Source organism: Entelurus aequoreus, linkage group LG27, assembly GCF_033978785.1.
Source record: "Entelurus aequoreus isolate RoL-2023_Sb linkage group LG27, RoL_Eaeq_v1.1, whole genome shotgun sequence".
Classification (NCBI taxonomy): domain Eukaryota; kingdom Metazoa; phylum Chordata; class Actinopteri; order Syngnathiformes; family Syngnathidae; genus Entelurus; species Entelurus aequoreus.
In genome coordinates this window covers 5,550,756-5,560,947 of record NC_084757.1, presented here as the reverse complement: position 1 = coordinate 5,560,947, position 10,192 = coordinate 5,550,756, and the positions used below count along the sequence as shown (strand labels likewise).

The window sequence follows — 10,192 nt, the reverse complement described above, 5'->3', positions numbered from 1 at the left end:
TATATATGTATATACATATATGTATATACATATATATGTATATACACATATATTTATATACATATATATGTATATACATATATGTATATATATATATGTATATACATATATGTATATACATGTATGTATATACATATATGTATATACATATATATGTATATACATATGTATATACATATATATGTATATACATGTATATATATATGTATATACATATATATGTATATACATATATATGGATATACATATATGTGTATACATATATATACATGTATATACATATATATACGTGTATATACATATACACATATATATATACATGTATATATATATACATATATATATACATGTATATATATGTATATACATATACATACATATATATACATGTATATATATGTATATACATGTATATATATGTATATACATATACATACATATATATACATGTATATACATATATATACGTGTATATACATATACACATATATATATACATGTATATATATATACATGTATATATATGTATATACATATACATACATATATATACATGTATATATATGTATATACATATATATATATGTATACATATATATATATATATATATGTATATACATATATACATATACATACATATATGTATATATGTATATACATATATATGTATATACATATATACATGTATATATACATGTGTATATATATATATACATATATATATATATACACATGTATATATATATATGTATATGTATATATATACACGTGTATATATATACACATATATATACATATGTATATATATACACATGTATATATATGTATATATATATATACACACACATGTATATATATATATATATGTATATATATATATATACACACACATGTATATATATATATATATATATATATATATATATATATATATATATATACATGTGTATATATATATGTATATATATACATGTGTATATATATACATATATATATGTATATATATATATATATACATATATATATGTATATATATGTATATATATACATATATATATATACATGTATATATATACATATGTATATATATATACATGTATACATATATATATATACATGTATATATATACATATGTATATATATATACATGTATATATATGTATACACATATGTATATGTACATATATGTATATATATACATGTATATACATATAATCATGTATACATATACATATGTGTATATACATGTGTGTATATATATATATATATATATATATATACATGTATATACATATATATATATATATATATATATATATACATGTATATACATATATATATATATATATATATATATATATATATATATATATACATGTATATACATATATGTAAATGCATATATATATACACATATATGTATATACATATATATATACATATATATATATACATATATATATACATATATATATACATATGTATATATGTATATATATATATACATACATATATGTATGTATATATATATATATATATACATACATATATGTATAATATATATATATATATAAGTCTTTGATTAACATTCCTCAACTTTGTCACTCTTTTGTGCCACATGTGGCAGCTGTTTTGAAATATGTTGCAGGCATCAAATGAACTAATATTTGCAAAAAATAAAGGAGACCTAGCTCATTATATATATATATATATATATTGATGTATTTATGAGAACTATCTCATTCATGTATTTATGATAGAGAGGTTGGCAAGTTAAACTCCCTCCTCCTAACTGCATGAATGAATGTGAGACAAGAACAATGGCAGTCAATAATGAGGACAAAGTCAAGTAGTGAATGATGTCCTTCAAGCAACCGCTACAAGGTGGATTTCTTCATTGCCTGATGGACGTAATGGTCACTCCTGGTCCAGAGAGATTATCTCCTACGATGACGAGGAGTGAGGAAGATGTCGTGTCTGTGTTTATCTATCTAGACTCCTGGTCTACATGTTGCTGACGTGGTCGGCCATGGTGTGGACGAACTCCCAGTCGTTGGTTAGTAGTGGATGGCAGAGTGGGCGGAGCTTGTCCAGGGCAGAGTTCCATTTGTCTGCATCTCGATCTCCCGGGTTCCCCCTGAGGTCGAGGGTGAGGCGGCGCGGCGGGGGACACGCCGTCATGGCCTCGGCCAAGTGCATCAGGTCATCGGGCTTGATGAAGTTGAGTCTGTGTGGGAGAAGAAGACCTTTCAGCCATTTAACAAACACCTTTTTTCCTCAGGTCCAGAATGTTGTCAAGATTTATATGCTCAATATTGGACAAGTGTTGCAGAAAGGTGAGCCTCACCGAACATCCAGGTGCTCCACCGAGCTCGCCGTGGGTCCGGAGAAGAGTTCCGCCAGCACGTGCACGTCGCAAGCTGCGGACACAGGCGACACGTCAGCACTTGGCGTGACGCGGCGAAGGACGTGCGTGGCTTACCCAGGCGGTTCTGAGACAAGGTGAGCTTGCGCAGAGACGGCGTCGCCTTCAGGGCGCCCACCAGAAGCCGCAAAGACTCCTGCTTATTGCTCTGCTCCTCCAGGAGGCGGCAGTCGTGGAGGCGGAGCTCTGAAAGAAGAACGCCACGTCAAACACGGCGGCATAAAGAATACAACGACGGGCGGGGACTTTGTTACCTTCCAGCTTGCACGCTCGCACCACGTCTAGGATCTGGTGCAGACAATCCGACATGTTGAGGTCGTCAAGATGGAGACATGTCAGGCGGCCATTGCACTCTAAATAAAGACAAACATGTTGAGGTCGTCAAGATGGAGACATGTCAGGCGGCCATTGCACTCTAAATAAAGACAAACTATCAAATACTTTTTCACCAATTTGACTCAACACTAAATGTGTCACCGCCTCTTCGTTACATATTTGTCACGGTTGGTGTCATCCCAGGATGTAGAGAAGGCAGGCGACGTGCAACAAGGAGGTCCTTTTAGTACAGGGGTGTTGAACACGGTTACAGTGAGGGCCACACGGCAGCCCTCACTGTATATCATTTATGAATATAAATGTATAAGAATTCACTTCGTGATATTATAAAATTAGTTGCTATGCATTTGATTATTATATTTGTATTACATACACTGCAAAAAACAAAACAAAAAAAAACTGGCAGCTGAAATTTACAATGGTTTTTACTAGAGATGTCCAATAATATCGGACGGCTGATAAATGCTTTAAAATGTAATATCGGAAATTATCGGTATCGTTTTTTTAAAAAATTAAATCCACATAAAAAACACAAGATACACTTACAATTAGTGCACCAAGCCAAAAAACCTCCCTCCCCCATTTACACTCATTCACACAAAAGGGTTGTTTCTTTCTGTTATTAATATTCTGCTTCCTACATTATATATCAATACAGTCTGCAAGGGATACAGTCCGTAAGCACACATGATTGTGCGTGCTGCTGCTCCACTAATAGTACTAACCTTTAACACTTCATTTGACTCATTTTCATTCATTACTAGTTTCTATGTAACTGTTTTTATATTGTTTTACTTTCTTTTTTATTCAAAAAATGTTTTTAATTTATTTATCTTATTTTATTTTATTAATTTTAAAAAAAAAGGACCTTATCTTCACCATACCTGGTTGTCCAAATTAGGCATAATAATGTGTTAATTCCACAACTGTATATATCAGTATCGGTTGGTATCGGTAATTAAGAGTTGGACAATATCAGCAAAAAGCCATTATCGGACATCCTTAGTTTTTACAGCATATTACTGTAAATGGACAAACAGTACTATAGTTGTTGTTTTTACTGTAAAATCTATTGTCATTCCTACAGTGTATTTGATGAATAACTTTGAAAAAGTTTGAAATGAATGATAGTATTACATTTGTTTCATTATTTGATGATAAAGTTTACTCCGGAGCATGCGATGCATGTATTTATGTTTGTCACAATGAAAAGATGACATTTAGTAAACATGTTACAAGTTAGAAAAGCTCTTCTTGGCCGCTGACGCACGACTTCTAAGTGCAGTGTTGGACTACATATTTGTTTTTTAATCCATTAAAAAAAATGCTAATTTACAAAAATCTCAATGTTTATCAATCTAACTAAAGAAAAAAGATCAACTCCAACCCAATCCCAGCTTTACAATACTTGGGATGGAAATGTAAAAAGCAATTGAAAACACACAAACGCAATACTTAATTATAATCAATAATATGAATAATAATTAATTTCTTACTTTTAAAATCGATACTGAAATACTATGAATTGATTTACAATAAAAAGAAATACAAATCGTGGTTTGAATATGAATCCATTTTTCTGAGCACCTCCAAATAAAATACTTCCTGTCTATTTACAGTAGGCTACTTCCTGTATTTACAGTAGGCTACTGGCTGTCCATTTACAGTAGACTACCACTAGAGGGAGACATTGTGCATCACTTCTGATATTCTGCTCCTAATTAGAGATGCTATTCTCAGGGCGTCAGCTGCCTTTGCAGATTAATTATTAAATGAACAAACATTATTGATTATTAGTAGGGATGTCCAATAATGGCTTTTTGCCGATATCCGATATTGTCCAACTCTTTAATTACCGACACCGATATCAACCGATACCGATATCAACCGATATATGCAGTCGTGGGATTAACATTATTATGCCTAATTTGGACAACCAGGTATGGTGAAGATAAGGTACTTTTTAAAAAAATAATAAAATAAGATAACTAAAATAAAAACATTTTCTTGAATAAAAAAGAAAGTAAAACAATATAAAAACAGTTACATAGAAACTAGTAATTAATGAAAATGAGTAAAATGAAGTGTTAAAGGTTAGTACTATTAGTGGAGCAGCAGCACGCACAATCATGTGTGCTTACGGACTGTATCCCTTGCAGACTGTATTGATATATATTGATATATAATGTAGGAAGCAGAATATTGATAACAGAAAGAAATGGGGGGAGGGAGGTTTTTTGGGTTGGTGCACTAAGTGTATCTTGTGTTGATTTAATAAAAAAACAAAAACGATACAGATAAAAAAAACGATACCGATAATTTTCGATATTACATTTTAACGCATTTATCGGCCGATAATATCGGCAGGCCAATATTATCGGACATCCCTAATTATTAGTTATTAAATGAAACGGACGTGGGGTGAATAAACAAAAACAAAATGTGTTTCCTTTGGGAGGTTTGGACTTCCTGCCATAGTTGATCAGGCCTCATTGCAAACATTTCATCAAATTAAATTACACAAGCAATCATTTGTGTTGATTTCTACCGTAAAAAAAAAAAAAGGTTTGTGCTGTTACGCTTTTCGAGTTTTTCCTAAAATCAGTTTCTAATTACATCATTCAGCCTAGCTTTTATAAATTAATATTTTAGTCATTTCTTGTCTGAACCACAGATGAGGTTTACATGTTTTTGTCGTGGTTTCTTTGCCATAACTCCGTTTTCAGAGATAAGACACTTTAATGGACTATGCATTGTTGGAGGCCATTGGGGATGTCTGCACACCCGCATTCTCTCCAGGGACTAAGACTGCTGGGATGTTAGTTGATCACTAATTTGTCTTTTCAGTCAAATGTTTGAGTTTATTTGGAACATGCAAGCATACAACATGATACATCACAATTTCCAGTTTCTCTTTTCAACATGTTGGAAAAGGAGTAGGAAGAAGCAGAGCTTATTTAATCCTACCCCTTTTCTTTACATAACAGTTGCAAAACTTTTTGTTCACTTCCTGTTCACAATTTTTTTCACAATAAACTCCATAAGTAATCACAATAAAAATAAATAAATAAATAATAGTAAGAATGTAATAATACTAATTGGTGAAGTAAGTCATATTTCATATGATGAGATAAGTAAGATTACTTTAAGAATGATTGAATGAATGGATGAAATAAATTGAGAATGTTTGTCATGGTTCTTCTTCTTTGTACTTTGTAAACACTTTAAGTTTGAAGAGTTTCTTGAAGTGGATCATATTAGTACATTGTTGGATTGCTTTGCTTAATCCATTCTATCATTGAATTCCACATACTGATATACTGAAGGTCTTAAGTGTTGTACGTGCAAACAAATGTTTTAAATTACGTTTTCTCTAAGATTATATTTCTCCTCTTTTGTTGAGAAGAATTGTTGTATATTCTTGGGTAGCAGGTTATAGTTTGCTTTGTGCATCATTTTAGCTGTTTGCAAATTCACTATGTCGTGGAATTTCAGTATTTTTGATTCAATAAATAAAGTGTTTGTATGTTCTCTATATCCAACATGATGTATTATTATAACTCATCTTTTTGTAACACTGTTACAAAAAACAATGTTACTTTACAAATAGCTTTCTTCCATGATTGATGTTATTTAGGGATGTCCGATAATGGCTTTTTGCTGATATCCGATATTCCGATATTGTCCAACTCTTTAATTACCGATATCAACCGATACCGATATCAACCGATATATGCAGTCGTGGAATTAACACATTATTATGCCTAATTTGGACAACCAGGTATGGTGAAGATAAGGTAGTTTTTAAAAAAAATTGTAAAATAAGATAAATAAATTAAAAACATTTTCTTGAATAAAAAAGAAAGTACAACAATATAAAAACAGTTACATAGAAACTAGTAATGAATGAAAATGAGTAAAATGAAGTGTTAAAGGTTAGTACTATTAGTGGAGCAGCAGCACGCACAATCATGTGTGCTTACGGACTGTATCCCTTGCAGACTGTATTGATATATATTGATATATAATGTAGGAAGCAGAATATTAATAACAGAAAGAAACAACCCTTTTGTGTGAATGAGTGTGAATGGGGGAGGGAGGTTTTTTGGGTTGGTGCACTAATTGTAAGTGTATCTTGTGTTTTTTATGTGGATTTAATTAAAAAACAAAACAAAACAACAAAAAAACGATACCGATAATAAAAAAACCGATAATTTCCGATATTACATTTTAACTCATATATCGGCCGATATTATCGGACATCTCTGATGTTATTATCTGCCTTTTCCCGTGCTTATCCAAAACATTCCTACACACAACTTGTATTTGTTCATCTTTCTCTCTCTCCCTCCCAGGAGACAGGAAGTTTCGCCCCAACCTCTCCTTGTCCTACTCCTAAAAGTTATAAAGTTGTGGAAGAGTTCTTTGTCTCTCTCTCTCTCTCTCTCTTCTCCTCCTTTCTGTAGCAGCAAAAACCCTTTCTTCTTTGTAATCTGATGTTATTTGACCAGTCAAAGAAATACCTAAACAGATCTCATTTTTTCTCTGGACAATTCTTTGTTGGCTATAAAAAAATTCCAAAACAGCGTGTTATTATTGATAAGAAGGCCCCACACCTTGTAAATATCTCCCTAAACTTGTCCCAAAAATGTGTGCTGCAAAATGTTTTTGTCCAACTATTATGGTTTTTAGGGTATTAAAGTGTTATTATTCATAACAAGACCAAAATCTCCCTAAACTAGCCAGAAAATGAGTTTTAGAATAACTTGAAAACTGTAACGGCACATTTGTTTGAATGTTTGCAAAGATAAGGTCGGGGTCAACTTCACACAGGATTATGTGGGCCTATTTCTCAGAACCGGGACAGACTTGGACTTAAATGTCCAAAGCGAAGGTGTGCTCACCTGCCAGCGTGGTGAGGAGTTTCCTCTGAGAGTATCCGGTCTGCAGGTGCATGGCTTGCACATGAAGCCTGAGCAGGCGGGGGCAGCGTCTCAGCACGGGCAGGAGGAAAGTGGGCGAGGTCAGCTGCCCGTCCAGCGTGATTGACAGGCACTTCAGCCGAAGGTCACCTGCGGGACGGGACGGTCAGAGCAGGCCAATGACACGCACGGGTGAAAGCAGCCGAGACTCACTCAAGTCTCTCGTAAGGTGCGGGTTTTGCCCAGCAGAGTCCTCGAAGTCCACTTTGAGCTGGGTGAGCCTGGGGCAGGCGTGCAGGAGGACGCCCAGCAGTGACGGGCATATCACCGAGAAGATGGACAGACGTCTGAGGGAAGCGTAGGAGCGTCGGGACAGCTTCTCCAGCGCCGCCGCCAGGTACTCCACGTACTCCACACTGATGGGCGCTGCACGGGGGGAAGGGGGTGAGAATTCTGCGCACGCAAACGTCAAAGGTTGTTGGGGTTTAGCGGCGCTTAGTGGCGACTTGGCGCTAGTGCTAGTGCTGTTTCGCTGATTCAACTCATTTAGTGGCATTTTTGGCAGAAACTTTGAGGGGCAGGAATAAAATCACTGAAATATTAAAAAGCTATGTTGGTTATTACCAGACCACTTCTGCTATTATTATGAAAATGGTTAGTAAATAAAGTAATCAATAAGCGTAGCAGTATTCTGTGATTCTGCTTGGCCTTGACATTTTACAATATACATTTCTGCGAGTCTTTGTTTATATAGCACACATGTCAAACTCAAGGCCCGGGGTCCAGATCTTTAACGTGGCCCAGGAATAATGTGCACACTTCATCTTTCTTACTAAATGTTTGCATTGTTTACATTTTGACAGAAAAAAATGTACATGAAATTTCACGTTTTAAACTTTGTTATCACGGCAAACTCACACGTTCTTCGACTCTGCTCTCTTGGACTGGAGTGTGTACTACCTTTCTCCTCTTTACCTTTGGTAAAATCTTGCTATCTTCCGCCCTTTTTGATTACCTCTCCAGGAACTCTTATTCTTATTCTAGTCCATCATACCGACAGCCATCAGACTGTATAAAGCATATGTTCCTTTTTGACTGTACTTGAATGTATAATAGACTGTATTTATATTATTCACATGTGAATAATGCTGTATAATAGACTGTATTTATATTATTCACATGTGAATAATGCTGTATAATAGACTGTATTTATATTATTCACATGTGAATAATGCTGTATAATAGACTGTATTTATATTATTCACATGTGAATAATGCTGTATAATAGACTGTATTTATATTATTCACATGTGAATAATGCTGTATAATAGACTGTATTTATATTCACATGTGAATAATGCTGTATAATAGACTGTATTTATATTATTCACATGTGAATAATGCTGTACAATAGACTGTATTTATATTATTCACATGTGAATAATGCTGTATAATAGACTGTATTTATATTATTCACATGTGAATAATTCTGTATAATAGACTGTATTTATATTATTCACATGTGAATAATGTAAATAGTCTATTATACAGCATTATTCACATGTGAATAATGCTGTATAATAGACTGTGTATATATTATTCACATGTGAATAATGCTGTATAATACTGTATTTATATTATTCACATGTGAATAATGCTGTATAATAGACTGTATTTATATTATTCACATGTGAATAATGCTGTATAATAGACTGTATTTATATTATTCACATGTGAATAATGCTGTATAATAGACTGTATTTATATTATTCACATGTGAATAATGTAAATAGTCTATTATACAGCATTATTCACATGTGAATAATGCTGTATAATAGACTGTATTTATATTATTCACATGTGAATAATGCTGTATAATAGACTGTATTTATATTATTCACATGTGAATAATTCTGTATAATAGACTGTGTATATATTATTCACATGTGAATAATGCTGTATAATAGACTGTATTTATATTATTCACATGTGAATAATGCTGTATAATAGACTGTATTTATATTATTCACATGTGAATAATGCTGTATAATAGACTGTATTTATATTATTCACATGTGAATAATTCTGTATAATAGACTGTATTTATATTATTCACATGTGAATAATGTAAATAGTCTATTATACAGCATTATTCACATGTGAATAATGCTGTATAATAGACTGTATTTATATTATTCACATGTGAATAATGCTGTATAATAGACTGTATTTATATTATTCACATGTGAATAATGCTGTATAATAGACTGAAATTTATATTATTCACATGGGAATAATGCTGTATAATAGACTGTATTTATATTATTCCCATGTGAATAATGCTGTATAATAGACTGCATTTATATTATTCACATGTGAATAATGCTGTATAATAGACTGTATTTATATTATTCACATGTGAATAATGCTGTATAATAGACTGTATTTATATTATTCACATGTGAATAATGCTGTATAATAGACTATTTATATTATTCACATGTGAA

General features: G+C 32.4%; 1 long non-coding RNA gene across 1 annotated transcript in view; it reads left to right on the top strand.

The window, feature by feature from the left end:
* Positions 1-2,011, top strand: part of LOC133644405 (uncharacterized) — an 82,715-nt gene extending 80,704 nt beyond the window's left edge. The window contains exon 4 of the long non-coding RNA XR_009824764.1: positions 1,998-2,011. This is a non-coding gene — a long non-coding RNA (uncharacterized LOC133644405). The remainder of the gene's footprint in view (positions 1-1,997) is intronic.
* Positions 2,012-10,192: the final 8,181 nt, after the last annotated feature.